This window comes from Protomyctophum parallelum, assembly GCF_964188405.1.
Source record: "Protomyctophum parallelum genome assembly, chromosome: 21".
Classification (NCBI taxonomy): domain Eukaryota; kingdom Metazoa; phylum Chordata; class Actinopteri; order Myctophiformes; family Myctophidae; genus Protomyctophum; species Protomyctophum parallelum.
In genome coordinates, this window is record NC_139713.1 from 17,061,602 (window position 1) to 17,079,732 (window position 18,131).

An 18,131-nucleotide genomic window follows, 5' to 3' on the forward strand; every position below is an offset into this window, starting at 1 on the left:
CATAAACAAACGCAAACAATTTCACACCAGGAAACCAGTTCCGTACTGGTTTCCTGCCAGCCATAGCCACCAAAATGTGCTGACCTCATCACATTTGTGCTGACCTAATCACATTTTGTCATGACGTCGATGGCCGTTTTTAGCCCATATTTTTAGCCTATATTTTATATTTTTTATGGAGGGACAGACAGTAGGCTGACAGGAAGATGGGGAGAGAGATGGGGGGGAAGACATGCAGTAAGGGCCGTCGGGATCGGGAGTCGAACCCGTGGCACACTGCCAGACTGGATTACTGCCTGGTCCAGGCACCTTTTTGACAGTTTTGCCTGACATAAGAGGTTAATGGTAGGGTCACAAGAAACCCCTATAAAATAAATTGCTCAATACTGACAAGTGGATTCATGAATGTATGTATATAGACAATATTTTAGGCCAATAAAAAAAAGACTATATACTATGTCTAATGTCCCACTTTAAGCAGAAGAAGCCTGTCGGCTGCATGATTTAGAAGTCGAAATTGGTTAACTGCATTAGAAACAGCAAAGCAACTGCAGGTGTTCTCTCTCTGTGCACGTGCGTGTGAGTACATATGCGGCCAAATTTGACTGAGGGACTGCCAATGTGCCATTGGATTGCAGAAAACAGCGAGTTGAGAAAACAGGCTTGAAAGGTTCACTTCTGTGGTCTCTAACATTACACCTAGCTACATGTTTCATATTTATTTATTCATATGTCGATTTCAGCTCTGACACTTATTTCAGACATGCTCTAGTATGTGAAGAGTCTGCCTGTGCTATTAACTCATTTTGGATAAAAGGAAAAAAAAACAGTTTTTCTCCTCTCCTGAACAGTTAGTCTTGCCGCCATGAAATTGGTTAACTGCATTAGAAACAGCAAAGTAACTGCAGGCGTGCGTGCGTGCGAGCACATATGTTGGGCCAGTGAAAGTGGAGCAGGGAGGTCAGACACGAGGCTGTTAGTGTCCATCATAATGATTAGCACTCCAACATGACACACTGAGAAGTGGCCGCGCCGGCGATGGGATAGATGGGAAAGACTTTACAAGTAGATCAGATGACACTCATAACATCTAGCGGACTGCTTCTTAAACATTTTCCCCCACGATCGCCTCGGTTCAACTCGCAGGACGGGAACAGTTTTTTTTTGTGATTTTTCTTAATTTTTAATCGAAAACAGCATGGTTGTAACTCTGTCAAACAAACCTCAAAGAAAAACGAAAAATAAAAATAAATGAAAATGAATGTCATGAAACCTTTAACAATGATTGTTAAACACATTGATTGCCGGGTATTAGTTAATGAATTCTTCTGCCGCTACCAGTTGTTTTTCAGTGTTTTGACCTCATTTTGTTGACACACGGGACCCATGATGTGTCCATGACGTAAACTAAGCCTAAATTCATGTCAATCTGGGGGGTCCTTGAAATTAAACGGGTTGAGAATCACTGCTAGAGCCGTAGAATAAATCTTCTCTTATGGGGGTCCCTGGCATATCTCTCAAATGGGGGTCTGCGGGTTAATTAGTGTCAATTTGGGGGTCCTTGACATGAAAAGGTTTGGGAACCACTGAATTAGACATTTTGACCTAACCATGGCACTAGAGCAGTGGCTCCCAAACACTCAAGAGAGAAAGAGAGAAGGCATGGCCTTTGAATTCATATATTAAATTCATATAGAAGGAAGGCATGGCAGTTGCGTTGCAGAACGATGTATCCAGAACTGTTTATGTTGTGAGCTTGTAGATCTGCTATTGTCACTAGTTTGGGTCCTTGGCAAAAGTCTAATTTCGCTTTTGGGCCTTGAGCTAAAATGTTTGACAACCACGTGAGTTAAATCTCACAGGGAATAACATCCCTAGTGAAAATGGCACGTCGATATTATCAGCTCCCTTTGGAGAATTGCCACCCCATGTTGTTCTCTTCTGTCAAGTCAAGAGTCTGGGTCCAAATTCCCCAGCTTTCATTGTTTTTGTTTTTCTGGAAGTTAAAGGTTTCCCGGCACACGCTGGCAGACACAGGACATAGTTTTCCTGTTCACATCACAGTGTTGGGTTTGCTTTAGAGATATTACAAATAGTTTGCAGATTGCTATTTTTGAACATTTTTTTAAAGTCTTGTAAGTGTTTTGCTTTAAAAAAAAAAGGAGCACTTCACCACTTTTCAACCTATCTTCATATAATAGGTCCTCACTAATAATCATGATAAAATGGCACAATTGTTTTCTACTCAAGTCTGTGTTTCATAGGAGGGCTGTGGGCAGTTCAGAACCCCGTCCACCAGTGACATCATAGTTTAGCAGATTAGAAAAAGGTTTAGATTTTTATTATCGTGAGAACGATGGCTTCCACTAGAAATCCTGCAGTTTCTATTAGCTTAGATACGCCATCGATGACTGGTGGATCACTGGTGGACGGGTTTCTGAACTGACCACAGCCCTCCTACGAGACACAGACCGAGTAGGAAAGAATTGTGCTAATTTAACTCTCAGAGTTACAGTCCCATAAGGGTCAATTTGGTTCCAAACAATCATTTAAATCCCTCAAGGACCCCTGGGGGTCCCCGGGCCCCACTTTGGGAACCACTGCTTTAGAGGCTGTGACCACAAAAAGCATTTTGGACATATATCCAGAGCACTTCTCTGCTTCGGAAAAAGTGGCATTTGTCAAAAGCGTAACTATTTTCTGGGTTCTACGCTCAGCCAAACGCTGGTTGCCAAGAGAGCTGAAACGCAACACTGGTATAGCTTTCCTAGCGTGTGTTTACCATAAATTACACCCCAGGGGGGGAGTGCGGATGGCTGAGTGGTTAAGGAAGGGGCATAACCCCGCATTATTATAGGCTCTGACGCAGCCTGACAGACCTTTTATTTGCTGCCTGTCACTCTATCGCTATTTCATTTCCTACATCCAAAAAAGAATTGCATGGCAGAAAAGCTCTAGCAGCAAAATAAATAAAAAAGCACTTTGTCACTTTCTTTGGACACTGCCCCTTATACAAAGAACATCTCATCTTCTCAATACTGTTTTAATAATAGACCCCTTCAAACGTTGACAATCTCGACTCCCCCACAACAATAGTCTGTCTTAAACCTTTACAACACTGTAGTTATTGTAATAGTACAGAACGACAACCCTCTGTATTTCAGAAAGGAAAAGGAACCATTTGATACATTCCTTACTAGGACTGAAGTTTGGACTGGGAATCAAACAACTCTCTTTCTTAGGTATATTCTACTGTCTATACTTAACTTCTTTGACTTGTTAAAAATCCTTGTTTAACATTCCCTTTCAAATGTAATGTTAAAGTGTCTTATTCGTATGTCATTCTTTTTGATAATGGTACAAGAGTACCATGTGGGACTTTCGGAGCGGGAACTTTGGGGGGTGGGAGGAGGGGTAACAAACATACACTCTTTCGTAGGCTATTGTGCCATTATGACGATGTGAAAATATCAATAAAGAAACCTTGAACAAAACGGAAAAGAAACGCTCTTAAGACAAGTTTGGAGCAAAAAGAACCCTCAGTTGCCACAGCTACAGAGAAATGGCAATGCATTAGGTGCCCTAGGTGGCCCTGTTTGATGGCCTGTGTGTTCATTATAGCCTGAACTAAACTGAATTAAGGGCCATCTACGGTGTGACACTGGCCTGCATTGTAACGGACAGCTTTAAGTGGAGCGGAATGCACTGCTCTACTTTCAACGAGAGCCTGTGTAGATGCGCGCACGCGCGAGCAAACACACACACACACACACACACACACACACACACACACACACACACACACACACACACACACACACACACACACACACACACACACACACACACACACACACACACACACACACACACACACACACACACACACACACACACACACACACACACACACACACACACAGAGAGCTAGTGGCATCCCAGGAAGGCTGATGCGATAATGGTGCTGACAGAGGTGGAATGATATCAGTGTGTGTGTGTGTGTGTGTGTGTGTGTGTGTGTGTGTGTGTGTGTGCAGTACCTGACAGAAAGTGGGCACTGGGCACAGACTGTGTTTTTTCTGAGCCAGAAATGCATCAATATTGTGCTCGTTACTGATAGCATGCGCAGCACATCCTCTAGTCTATAGATAATGTACTGGTTGGGTGTATTAGACCCCCAAAATAAATAAAACTTTTCCAGGTATCATCTCCATGTGACAGAAACGTATACTCAACAACCATTATGAAGTCGTATGAAGCAATAATTAAAACACATTCTAATTTCTGGACGGGAACCCCTCTTGGTGTTTTTAGGATTATGTTACACTTTAGCTATTGAGAAAAGCTTGTGAGCTTGTAGATCTGCTATTTTAAAAAAATCGTGAAAATGAGGCGCAAATCGTTGAATATATATTCTTTCAGAGCGAACGTTGTTAAGTTAAGGGGGGGGGGGGGGGGGGGGGATTGGCAAAACATATTTTCAGATGGGGAGTCGGCGGCCAATTAAATATAATTTCTGGTGTCCTTGACGTGAAATAGTTAAAACATAGGTTTATCTGAAAACTGTCATGATTTAGAAAACATTCATTTAGAATCAGCCCTCAGTCCTTAAATGGGTTAAGTGCCCAGACAAACAGACCGTCTCTCTGTGACACAGCTTGTGGTGCCATGTGTTCCAGAGCTTGTTTTTGGTAGCTATATCTACCCTCTCTTTCCAAAACATCATAAATACTAGCCGGACCATGCAGGGCAAAGCTCCTGGGTCAGCTCTCAATGTTGGCTTACACCGCTGGTTCTCAAACCGTGGCTCGCGTACCCACCGATTTTTGTAACCCATTTTTTCACCCAGTGCCAATTGCCTATAAGCTGTGATCCTGGGCGCTGTACTCGCTCTCTGCCAACCTGGGGAGAGCCCCAAACTGAGCGTCCTTCAATGCATGAGGAGTGAGAAGGCTGCTTCTTATCACCTGACAGGGCTGGGGGAGTTTCCCCCGGTAGGACATATATCGCGTGGAAGGAACACGTTATTCCAACCAGTTCCTTTCCCCTGCCATCAGGCTGACCAGGGGGAGGCACTATAGAGACCGGGAGGATTACTGCATGTTTTTTTGTGTTTTTTTGGAGAACATGCAAACTCCACACAGAAAGGCCCTTTCGCCCAAACCCAACCTAGGGTATGGGTGCTGATGATGCAGAGGAGAGAAGAGAACAAGCCAGTGTTGTTTTCGTCGACTAATACTATGACAAATGTTCGTCGACTACCTTTTTTCACTGACAAAAATGACATAAAAACTAAATAAAAACTAAGCCACGATGACTAAAACTGAGACTAAATATACTGACAATTCCGTCAACAAATAAAAACTAGACTAAAATGTTAAGAAGGGACTAGTGGACAAGAGATCCAATGTTAGGGACAAGTTGTGAGCTTGTAGATCGGCTGTTTGTGGATGTTTTCTGACCGGGCCGTTAGAAATGTGCTTCATCGTGGCCCAATAGCTCTCTCAAGCCTCTGCAATGCAAGACTGAACAGTCTGTAGCTGATTCTATTTTAGTTAGCAAATTGCACGAATGATACAGATTAAAATGTGCATTGCAAAGCATGCCAATGCAGAGGAGAAAAGGGGTTACTGGCAGCTTATAGACCATAACATTAATTAAAATCTGAGACTATACACAGGTGAGCTCAGTTGAGTATTTGTGTCATTTCTTTTACCAGCTGCTGTGTAAGCCCAGCTAGTCAACGTTCTCTCTGCGGTGCTTTTGCGACCTGAACTTGCTGTAGGTGAGACCTACTGTATGTTTCTCATTGGCTGCACTGACAACCTATCGTCCTGATTGGCTGCCTCGTCTCTAGTCGACCTCTCAGCCATGGGATATAAGGCAGCAGCTGGTAATTAATTGATGTCATCAATTATTGTTCATTAATAATAATAATAATAACAATCACTGTACACACGGTCAAATATAGCCCCTGGACAATAAGTGCCAGTGTTGGGTACTGTGAGTGAGCCTAGTCTGGTACATTGGCAGGTAGGCCGACCGGACAGCATGAGGTCTGTTAGCCCGGTGCTTCCCAGTCCTTTTCATGTCAAGGACCCCCAAATTGGCACTCATCAGCCCGCGGACCCCCATTTGAAAAGATATGCCAGGGTCCCCCCATAAGAGAAGATTTGTACAGTTCTAGCAGTGATTCTCAACCCGTTGAATTTTAAGGACCCCCCAGTTTGACCTGAATTAGGCTATGGAGGGACCCCGATTTAATAGCATTTCTATCGCTGGGACCCCCAATTTATATCGTAAAATCAATGTTAATTTAACTAACTAAAGTGTGTACAAATGGAACAAAAAAGGGTCCATTTGTATAAAAAGGGTCCATTTGTATACTCTCTAAGTTACAGAACACAGACCCATAAGGGTCCATTTGGTTCCAAACTATCATTTAGCTGGGGACCCACTGGAACTCCCTCAAGGACCCCTGGACCCCACTTTGGGAACCACTGAGCTAAATGCATTGGCAGGTAGGCCGACCTGACAGCATGAGGTCTGTTAGCCAACATGTGTGCGCGCATTAATAACTCTGTAATGGGTTCCTTGACATGATAAGTGGGAGGTGTTCACTAAACCAGTGCAGTGGTTCTCAATCTGTGGCTCAGGGCCACAGATTTAGTGGTTGAATGCCACTAAATTATGTGGGGACCAGTGTTGATTTCGTCGACTAAAGCTATGACGAAAAATGTTCGTCGACTACCTTTTTTCCCTGACGAAAACCAAATGGAAACTACATGAAAACCTAAGCTATGATGACTAAAAGTATAAGACTAAATATATTGCCAATTTCTTCAAGAAATAAAGACTAAAATGTTAGGAAGGGACTAGTGGACAAGAGATCCAGTATAAGTGAAACACACAAGTCATTTTACTCTTGGTTGCATGCTGAAAATAGCCGAGCTTGTAGATCGGCTATTTTCAGCAGGTGTCAAATCAGCCATTACGACGGCATCAAGGCCCGCCAAAATACATTGTAGTCGCCCCCCCCCCCCGCGCCCCGGCCCTGACCCAAAGGTCAATTTAAAGTCACTTTAAAAACCCTTTTCAACAAAAAGAAGGAAAAAATGAAATGGAAAAAATGAATACCAAACTGCTTCAAATATACTACTGTATACTATACTATAAAAACTAGTCCAACATTGGCCAAATTGTCAAATAATATAAGAAAGAGGCAATGTATGCTCATGTATGCTCGTACACAGATGCTCTCTCTCTCTCTCTGATAAGTGTGTTTACAGTGGGATCGGGGTGTGGACAGACAGCAGTGTTTGTTTCTTCTCCGTTTCTGGCCTGACACTCATTAAGACACACAAGAGTGTTTCCTGTTTTGTCCCTGAAGGCATTGAAAAAGCCAGGGTGGCAAGTATAGGGAAGCAGACAGTGAAGGAAAGAGCAGTGAATATGGATGGGAAATGTACAGAGAGAGAGAGAGAGAGAGAGAGAGAGAGAGAGATTAAGTAATTTCCCCTCAGGGTTCAAATTGTTTCCCTAAATCAACAAGACAATTAAGAATACCAACCCTTGCCATTTCAATTTATCGAATACCAACGCTTGCCATTTCAATTCATCTTGAAACCTTTGACTGAAATGTCTTGAGAGAGAGAGAGAGAGAGAGAGACAGAGAGACAGAGAGACAGAGAGACAGAGACAGAGAGACAGAGAGAGAGAAATGAGAAGCGCTTTGGTGAAAGAGCTTGCACATTTAAAAATAAATCCACGTTGGCAAATATGTCGCACAACACTTTACACAAAGCTTTAGCCTCAAGATCTGCTACTGTAGTCCCTGTCCCACTAGTGTAGGTTTAACACTGATATTAAGTGGGGGGAAAAATGGAAAAAAAATCATAGCTGCCAATGCAACAGTTTTAATGAGGACACAGACACACCGACGTCTTCGGACAGATAATACTGCCATCTTCAGGGTGATTTAACACTGATATTAAACACAGATGTTGATCAATTCTTCCTCATGTCAATCGGCACCTTAACGGATGATTCGTTGTCTTACAGTAGGTTATGTCCAATATTGACTGTTTAGAAAAAAAGATGGCTGTCCTGATCTCCCCCTCTCAAACTCTTCCTCTCTTTGTCAATGTATCTGAAATCATTCGACCAACCATCACAAAAAGCTATGCGCTCAATGTTGGGGGTGGGAGATTCATAAAGCATGTGGGGATGTGGACGCTTTTCAGACAGGGCATTAGTCCGACATTCATCCGCATGTCGGACTAGCGTCTGCTCCCGTGCTTGCGGTTATGGTTAGGTTAGGAGATGAGGTGGGTTGTCATTTATCGGACCAATGACTTGTCTGAACTACGTACTGCACCCAGCATGTGCGCACGCACGCACGCACGCACACACGTACGCACGCACACACACACACACACACACACAAGCACACACACGGGAGTGGGAGATTCATAAAAGTGGACCTATTATTATTATTATTATTATGATGTATTCATTTTATTTATTTATTTGGAGTACATATGGCTGCTCTGGAATGGTTCTCGTGTTGCTCTGAACCTCCATTTCTCATGAGGAAAAACAAACAAAGAGCTGAAAGCAGTCATTGCTTCTGCTCCATTCTGTATGTCTGTCGAGTTCAGCCACTTTAAAGGAGAACAGAAAAAGAAAACATTTATGTAAGAAACCCTGCTATACATTTCCTGGGAAGAGTCACTAAATCACCCCTTAAACGGCATGACAAATTCTGACAAGAGTCCGTATTGAAGGCCGAATTTTAGAAGAACCAATAATGTTATGATCCGTTTATTGGAGTTGGAGGGAGTTGCCTTGGAAACTGACCATGTGACCAGAATTATGTACTACTATAGCTACTTCCTCCACTTGAGATATACAGTGAGTATTGTGCAAAAGAATGCAATCTGTACAGTCACCGTCCTTTTCAGAGCTTCTCATTGTAGGTAATTTTTTCCATATACGGTAATGTATATGAAAAAAGCAGATATTATTATTATTATTATATGTACAATGTACATAATGAAGTGTGTAATTATCTGAAGATTCCTCATCCTCTCCACGTGGCTTAGCCTACACTTTATTAGCTCACAACCTTCCTCCCACCTTCTATATTCCCACTGTGAGGACTATTAGGGAACACTGTGACTCCGCTCTACCGTCTGCTGTAATCAACTGATGCCCCAGACTAGTTCTCATAAAACAGTATATATATACTCCAAAATGACTCCCTTGTCTCCTCTAACACAAAGAAGGAAATGTTCCTCTTCTTGACCTCAGGGCTTACCTGTGCAGATGAGAGATAAAACTGAGTAAACACAGAGAGGGGCCAATTAGGTTAGGCGGGCGCGGGGAAAGACCAACAAACACCATCAGCACTGCTCATAATAAACTACAGGAAGAGGATATTGTTTATAGATAAGAGGATATTGTACAGTATGTGTGGGGATTCGAGAGACAGATACAGAGATTGTGTGTGTGCGTGTGCGTGTGCGTGTGCATGTGTGTGTGTGTGTGTGTGTGTGTGTGTGTGTGCAGAGTGCCTCAGAGGCTCTGCCTGAAGACTACAAGCCTAATATCTCCCCAGGCCACGGCAAAGGGGGAATTCCCCTTCAGGCTGAGGCTAGTGGATGAGATGCTTGGCTTCAGTGTCCCTTTCTGCGCGAGAGGCCCAGGTTCGAATACCAGGTGTTACACGCGTGCGTGCATGCGTGTTCAGTTCACTTCACTTAAGAGTGATTATGGGTTCTATTTGTACACTCTTCCGAGTTCAATATTGAGGATCTTACACAAAATAAGCTATACTGTACGTGTCTACTGTATTTGGGCTCTTTGATCAGTGACGGCTACGAACTTCAAACCGCTTCTACAACAAAGCAGATGCTCAAATGTCCCTAAACAATACATCCTTTCTCTAGACGAGCCACAGCTGAAACTGCTTACTGCCCTCTCCAGTGCGCGCACGCACGTCCGCACGCATGCACGCACGCATGCACACACGCACGACAACAACAACAGTTTAGTGGCCTCTGAAACTCTAACCCAGAATAAGAGAGTGAGACTTTGGTAGACATGGCTGTTAAACAAAGAGCAGATGGTTGGCCTCACGTTGGAACGATGTTGAGACAGAACGCTGCGACCACAGAACACCGTGTTTGTCCATGTCACAATGCTGTCCACTCTGGACTGCACAGGAAGGCAAGACGATTTTTGAAAAATCGTGAAAATGTGCCCGACATCTTTGAATATATATATATTGTTACAGAGCGAGTTTTTAACTCAAATCTTTGCTACTGGGAGGGTCCCTGGAACAACATATTTTCAGATGAGGGTCGGCGGCCAATGTCATATATATTTGTGGTCCTTGACATGAATAGGTTTGAGAACCACTGACATAGAAACATGGGTTTTTCAGAAAACTGTCAGGATTTAGAAGATTTTTTTTTTTCAACGTCAAATGTTAGTTCAACAGTTTAAATTAACCCCGGTGTCCCTATTTTAGGCGTGCCATTTTAGTTCAGCAGCCATTGTTTTTGCAGCTAAATAGCAGCTATTTTTTTAACATAGGGCATAAGTGTTTAGCTAGGCTTTAAAAGGTTAGTTTTATGATCTAGACTGGATTGGTATGATTGGTGAAACAAAATACCAGCAAAGAGTAAGAAGACTAAACAAGAATCTAACTCGTACAAACCCACAACTCTTACGAGGTAAGTACAGGGGTACTTCCATCTGAAAACATTTAAGGACTCTTGGTTGCCTCAAGGTGCTTACTTCATTAAAGCTGGGGGATTTGTGTAAAAGTCCATGATAAGTTGGTTGTGGTTGTTAGAAGGCCCCAGTAAAAATAGTCGTCACGCAACACTTCCTGCTGACACAAAAATAGCCTATTCTCCCCTATAAATAAACAGCGTTGGACTTGGAAAGCACCCAGACTCCAACACTTAACAGCTACTGAGTGAGTTAATGTACAGCAATAGGAAAAACATACAACTCTCCCTCGGTCACATACAGTGTGCACATTATGTAGTAGACATTTAAATGGAACTGAAAAACGATATGTAGCCTGCACATATCGTGCACAAAATGTGTAGGTGTGCACCGATAGATCTTCACAAGGAAAAAGGAAAAGGGAAAACGAATTATGTCACAAACTCTTGTTAATAGCTTTCATTGGTTAAATGTTTATAAAAACCCACAGACGGACTTAACCACTTATAACCTGGCTTTTCTATTTTGGCCGTGTCATTCTAGGCAGAAATGTTCCAAAATCACACCCGGGTGAAGTGAGTGGTGCAACTCTGTGTCTGGGTCCGTGACCAAGGGGTTCCTCGGAACTTCCAGACCCACAGGAACGATCCCCGGGTGCCGGCCCGGTTCTGGCAAGCCGCACCGCGTCCGAAACGGTCAAGAAATATCGTGTGGGGGTCCCCGGGGGCACAAGACAAATATGTGGCTACTAGCAAAAACAGCTTACCAGCTCAAAGCCAGCCTCCTCTCAGAAAGATCTTTAACTGAACTAGGCCTATCTCTACACCATTGGTTCCCAAAGTGGAGTTCCAGGGGGTCCCCAGCTAAATGATAGTTTGTAACCAAATGGACCCTTGTGAGTCTGTGAGTCTGTACAAATGGAACCAAATGGACGATTTTCAAATGGGGGGTCCGTGGGCTAATTAGTGTCAATTTGGGGGTCCTTGACATGAAAAAGTTTGGGAACAACTGTTATAAAGTGCAGTTCCGACAGCACTTTCACTTCTGCCCATAGCCAGCCACAGAGTCACAACCGCCAACAGTTGCATTGTCTGTCGTACAAACTCTATTTCCACCCGCAGCTTCCTCGCGTCATGATGACAGCCTCACCCCAGGACTGACACATAATGTCAATGAATGTGAATGAATTGCATTTTTATAGCACTTGTCCAAGTGCTCAAAGCGCTTTACAATGGTTCATTCATTCATACATTGGGAGGTGAAGCGGCGAAAAGTCGACGCCAGCGTCCTCACTTCCCGCATTCACTTCACACACCAATGGTGGCGAGCTCACACTGACCGACTCATTGGAGGCAATGTAGGGTTCAGTGTCTTGCCCAAGGACACTTCCACATGAGGACAGGAAGAGTCGGGATTCGAAACCGCCGACCCAAGGATCATTGGACGACCTGCTCTACCTCCTGAGCCACAGCCCTGGGTAAGCAACCAGGCCTGGTGGAGATATGCGCTTCGAGGAGGACATTTTTTTTAGTCTGTACCTGTGTCTTGTGACACACCAGTCTCCTCATCCAGCTCTCAATCAACTCTGCTGGACTTAGTAGTGCCATAAAAGCTTCAAATAAAATGGCACGCCCAAGCAATTAAATGTAGGCACGTGGACAATGCACGCACACATACACACACACAGGCTCAAACTCTCTCACGCACGCACGAGCGTGTGCACACAGTACACACCCACAGTGTGTCACACACACACCCACAGTGTGTCACACACACACCCACAGTGTGTCACACACACACCCACAGGCCACAGTGTGTCACACACACAACACACACACACACACACACACACACACACACACACACACACACACAGTCCTTAGTTCCCAACTGATTTGCTGAATACTGGCTTTCTCTGTCCATGTGTCTGTACTAGTTCATGTAAACAGGAGATAAGAAATAAAGAGCCAGCATGGACTGTTCCCGCTTTAATTGGATCCATGTCTAAACAAGACTCTAAGCTATTTCCCTTTTTCTTTCCCCTTTCCTCACTTTGAACTCGCCTCCGGTCCATGTTCTGTGCATCCTCTCTCACTGTGGAGTGGGACACCGCTACGTGTGTCTCTATGTATACACGTCCCTGTGTCTGTCCGAGCACGGAAAGCTGCAACACGCTAACTCTGTCCTTTCTCGACCTCTTCGGACGCGGGTTGGTTCGTCAGAGCGTGGCCGGCCTCCTGGGTACGTTCCTGGGGGTCTGGAATGTTCCGGGGGGACCCCCATGCGGTAACTCTGCCATTTCTCGACCGTTTCGGACGCGGGGCGGCTCGTCAGAACCGGGCCGGCCCCCTGGGTACGTTCCTGGGGGGTCTGGAATGTTCCGGGGACACACCGGGGGAACCCCACACGGTATCATTTCTCAAAGATCTTTTCCAAAAATAATCAAAGTACAGTACACTACAATACAGAGTAGAGCACAGTAACTATAACAATACATGTATAGTTGCACCGCTCAGCTCACACAGGTGTGATTTCAGAGCAAAGGTATGGTAGGGTCTTAATGGAACAAAATTATCTTCTTTGATTACAGTTCAGGCCCAGGGTGACGCTCATCATAAATGGTCACAAGATCTCTCTCTCTCTCACGCAAAAACGAGGCCAAAGAACATGTACACTGATGTGCATTCCCCCCCCTCTTAGATCCCCAGATTAAACCTTTGCTGCTCCACAAGGTTTAACAGCATTAAGACCCTTTTACAGCACACAACCACACCACACTACACCATTCCATGCCAAACCTCGCAAAGCCAGGCCAAATCCAATAAACAAACCTAGCCGAGACATTTATATGATGCACTACAAAATGTTTGATTCTATAATGTTCTTTCAAAAAAAGATCACACCCGTGTGAACTGAGTGGTGCAACTCCCCTCTCCCCCCCCCACCCCGTTTTCTCTCTCTCTTCTCTCTCTTTCTCTCATTAGCAGGCAACAGTGCAGCACTATCCCTCTCTGTTTCTGGCACAATAGTGCCACTTTTGCCCCTACTGGTACTCATAGTAACAGTCACACACAGTCACATAGGTTAACACGGACATTGCTGTTCCTTGGAGTGGTTGCACCACTCAAAAACGACAAATTTTGAGACTTACTGAGATTGTAAGAGTGATTTTGTGAACAAAAAAAAGGCATTCAATACACCAACCACTGAGCTGGCACATATTTAGAAATCAGATTTGGTTTTTTTGAGTGGTGCAACCACTCCTACAACCAGGAATGTCCGTATGTATCATATCATGTATGTATCATGTATCCGTCATGAGCACGAGTGGTGTGTGCATGCGTGAAACCAGCAATGGCCAGCAATATCCGCGCGTGTGTGTACAATGCGCGTGCCTGCACAACGCGTGCCTCACATCTTGTGCTAAATAAATAGCGTCAATGCTAGCGAGCTAAAATATAGCCATCCTTGCTCTAGAAAGCACCAATGTTTCCATCTAGACCACCGGATTATCAGCAAAGACATCCGAACATCGCGCTAATTGACCAAACCATAGAGAGCTCCGTAGATTAGGAGTTATTGAAGCTTTTAGTCTGCCTGTATAATGGGAGGTGGATGGCAGCTCGCATGCGCGATCCGGTCTAGGTACGCTAAAGAAGGAAAGGCCGACCCCCGTGGACGGCAGCTCGCATGCGTGATCCGGTGTAGGTATGCTAAAGAAGGAAAGGCCGACCCAAAATAATAATGAAAAAATAGTTCTCAGCGACGCGGATTGATATCCATAATAAAGCTAATCAGAGAGAGAGAGAGAGAGAGAGAGAGAGGAGGGGGGAGAGGGGAGTTGCACCACTCGGTTCACACAGGTGTGATTTTTGTTGAGGAATGTTTAATTAGCAAAAGACAGTTTCATGTGTTTTCTTTTTCTTTTTTTTGCCTTTCCGAATTGATACAAGCTAATCTGATTCTAATCTAGATTGGCAAAAATTTATATCGTTTTAAAAAATTAATTGTTCTAACTCAAGAAAGTCCACACCACAACTATACCGACTCAGTGTGTGGATGCTCACCGAATTATCCTCATCATTATTATGCCGGTCAGGTGTGAACAGCCCTTAAACCATGAGAATGTCTGTATTTGGAGAGAGAGGCAGCATAATCCACAAGCACACACATCAATTAGACACATTTTTAAATGGGTGTGTGTGTGTGTGTGTGCGTGTGCGTGTGTGCGTGCGTGCGTGTGTTCGTTAATGTATGCAGTGTGTTGAAACTGCACTGCACAACTCCATGTAGAAAGATGAATGCAGCTTTGTGTAGGTTTACGTGTGTGTGCATGTGTGCAACCGTGCGTGCGTGCGTGTGTAACCCTTTGTAATCCTTTTCAGTCTATAACGAACAGCTGGGGAGGGGAGTAGGGTAAAGTAGGGTAACCATGTAGAGCTGGGTGGGTGCATGCAGGGTAATACTAGGACCACTGTCAACAATGGAGTACACAGATAATAGAAGGGGCGCAGTACTTAGTTCAGACTAGTTATTGGTCCGACAAACGACAACCTACCTCAAACCCTAACCATAACCGCAAGCACGGGAGCAGCGCATGTCCATCGGAATTATGTGTGGATCCCATAATAGAGTACACCAATAATAGAGTACACAGGTGGTACTGTGGGATAGTAAGACAATTACAGTACAAACGTGTGTGCTGTGTATGGGTGCAACAAGAACAACACGGTTTATCGGGGGTTGCAAATAAGCCTAAACACAGTTTATTGGGGTTGCAAATAGCCTAAACATTATTTTCATTGTCGATTAACCCATTCAAAATCAGGACGGGAACCCCTTTTGGTGTTTTAAGGATTATGTTGTACTTTAGCTATTGAAAGCTCATAGCGTGGCATCTGCTATTTTTGAGAAATCTTGAAAATGTGGCGCAAATCTTTGAATAATATGGCTCGGCAGCCAAATACAGATAATTCTGGGGGTCCTTGACATGAAAAAGGTTGAGCACCACGGACATAGAAACATAGGTTTTTCAGAAAATTGCTAATTGCTGCCCCATCAAACACAAATGTTTGGTCAAACAATGCGACTCCCATTGGAATTGCATTGTGGCAGCCATTAATCACAGACCATTCATTTGATACGAATGTATATGAGGCCTCAAGACTATAAGAACATGGCTGATTGGTAACGGGAGAAGCAGAGTATATAGGAATGTCTGTCTCCTTGTAAGACTGTGGCTGCTCGCCAAAAACCATTCCCAGAAACAATCGTACAATACCTGCCAGTTTCTTAAATACGCACAAATGCACACGCACACGCACACATCAGCATCACCTCCCCGATTCTATTCACTATTTGGGCCAATACTTTGACACACACGAGACATGCACAAACCTATCCTCTTGCCCAAAATGTGCCCAAATGTGATCAGATCAGCACATTTGGGCACACACAAGAGACACAAACCTATCCCCTTGCCCAAAATGTGGCATGTGGCTATGGCCTGATTTAGCCCAAGGAGTGTTTTTCGTGCAAGCTTGGAATGGATTCAGAATCATGACACATTACATGCTTCTTAAAGCATAATTAAAATTAGATTATTTTTTTGCCTTCAGAAGATTAATGGTACTCCAACTTTCAACCCCTGAATTTACCATGATCCATAATTTACATAATACTCAATTTTTAATGTTATTTGGATGAACCTAAAAAAAAGCCTAGAACGGTTACTTTTGCAATATTTATTTTGGGTCAGACCCAATTTTTTTTACTTAGATTGACTGGCCTAAATGTATAGTACGAGTCTATTACAATTGTGATTTTCACACTTCTATGGGGCATACACAATATCTGCTCTAAAAAGACCATCTTCTCTGTCAAGCAGTTTGCCTAACATGTACACATGTCAAATATAACCGTCAACTCACACTGTGTTGTATGTGTATGCTTATGCTATGCATGTCTCGGGTTGAGAATCACTTCTAAAACCGTAAAAATCTTCTCTTATGGGGGTCCCTGGCATAGCTTTTCAAATGGGGGTCCACAGGCTAATAAATGTCAATTTGGGGGGTCCTTGACATGAAGTTTGAGAACCACTGTTCTAATAGGAGAAACAAGCCTCTAGTACTTTTCAGTAATAGAATCCACTCTAGTCAAGGAAGCAGTGCCTCTAAACTTATCAACTTTGGGTTAATACAATAACCATAACCGCAAGCACGGGAGCATACAATAGCAATAGTAAATTGATCTAGTCATCATTCATATATCACTAGTGTTGTTACAGCGTTTACCGTTTACTGAATAGCATGTCCGTAATATCCAATAGCAGTTTTCTCTGACGCATTTAACCTCATTAACGCATTAAACCCCATTAATTTCATTGACCGTTCGTTCTTGGCCCCCTATTTTTCATTTTCATGGAATGTTTGCTTTTATGACTTATGCTTAGAACAGGGACGCTAGGATCCGTGTGGTTAAGAAGTCTCTACCTTATTTAGCCCTCTTTCTCAGAGACATCTGAGTGTAGCACATTGGCTGCCAGATACATCCAGCGGAGTGCGGAGGAGGGTCCCTGAGAGTGAAACATTTAGCAGAGATTTGACTTCATATTTCTGAACCCCCGGCTCAAACAGTGACTCCATTTACAAAAGGCCAATCTGGCAAATGCCCAAATACATTTAAAAAAAAGAAGCTATTTGTGTAGGCATCCTGCTTCTCGTTTTGTTGGAGAATGAATGGGGAGGGGAGGGGGGGGGGGGGGGGGGGTCGGGGAAAAGGCATTCCTACGCAATCTATCACTGACATATGACTCCCAAAATAGAATCAAGGAGAATTTTTTTCTTTCTATTACCCTTGATTATGGGTTTATAAAAAGCGCAATGGAATGAGGACTATTGGCTCAGAAGTGAAACATGCTGTGTTACGAGGAGAGCGATATTGGAACTATATGCCGTGCTTCAGTTACCCTGCGGTATAGGTTTGCGGAGCACGAATGTTCCTTCTCAGACAATGCACTGCTTTACCCCATGCAGTTGTGTATACACATTCACACCTGGAAACGTCCCAGTACAACCAGTCTTAATGGTACTTGCAGACTGCTGCGTTTTTATTTCTCCAGAAAGAGCGCAAAAAAAACGCAGAATAAAACGCCGCCGTCTGCAAGGACCTGTACGGTACGATGTGGTCACACCATCAGCAATAAAGACCTGTACGGTACGATGCGGTCACACCATCAGCGATAAAGACCTGTATGGTACGATGTGGTCACACCATCAGCGATAAAGACCTGTCCTGTACGATGTGGTCACACCATCAGCGATAAAGACCTGTCCTGTACGATGTGGTCACACCATCAGCGATAAAGACCTGTCCTGTACGATGCGGTCACA

At 43.8% G+C, this 18,131-nt stretch overlaps 2 protein-coding genes across 6 annotated transcripts in view; one reads left to right on the forward strand and one right to left on the reverse strand.

Moving 5' to 3' along the window:
• Positions 1–3,451, forward strand: part of nnt (nicotinamide nucleotide transhydrogenase) — a 335,122-nt gene extending 331,671 nt beyond the window's left edge. The window contains exon 23 of the mRNA XM_083794109.1: positions 3,440–3,451. The gene's annotated coding sequence lies outside the window, so the exon portion shown is untranslated. The remainder of the gene's footprint in view (positions 1–3,439) is intronic.
• The window catches only part of rai14 (retinoic acid induced 14), a 71,127-nt gene that overhangs the window by 43,833 nt on the left and 9,163 nt on the right, over positions 1–18,131 (reverse strand). The gene's annotated exons all lie outside the window — the stretch shown is intronic.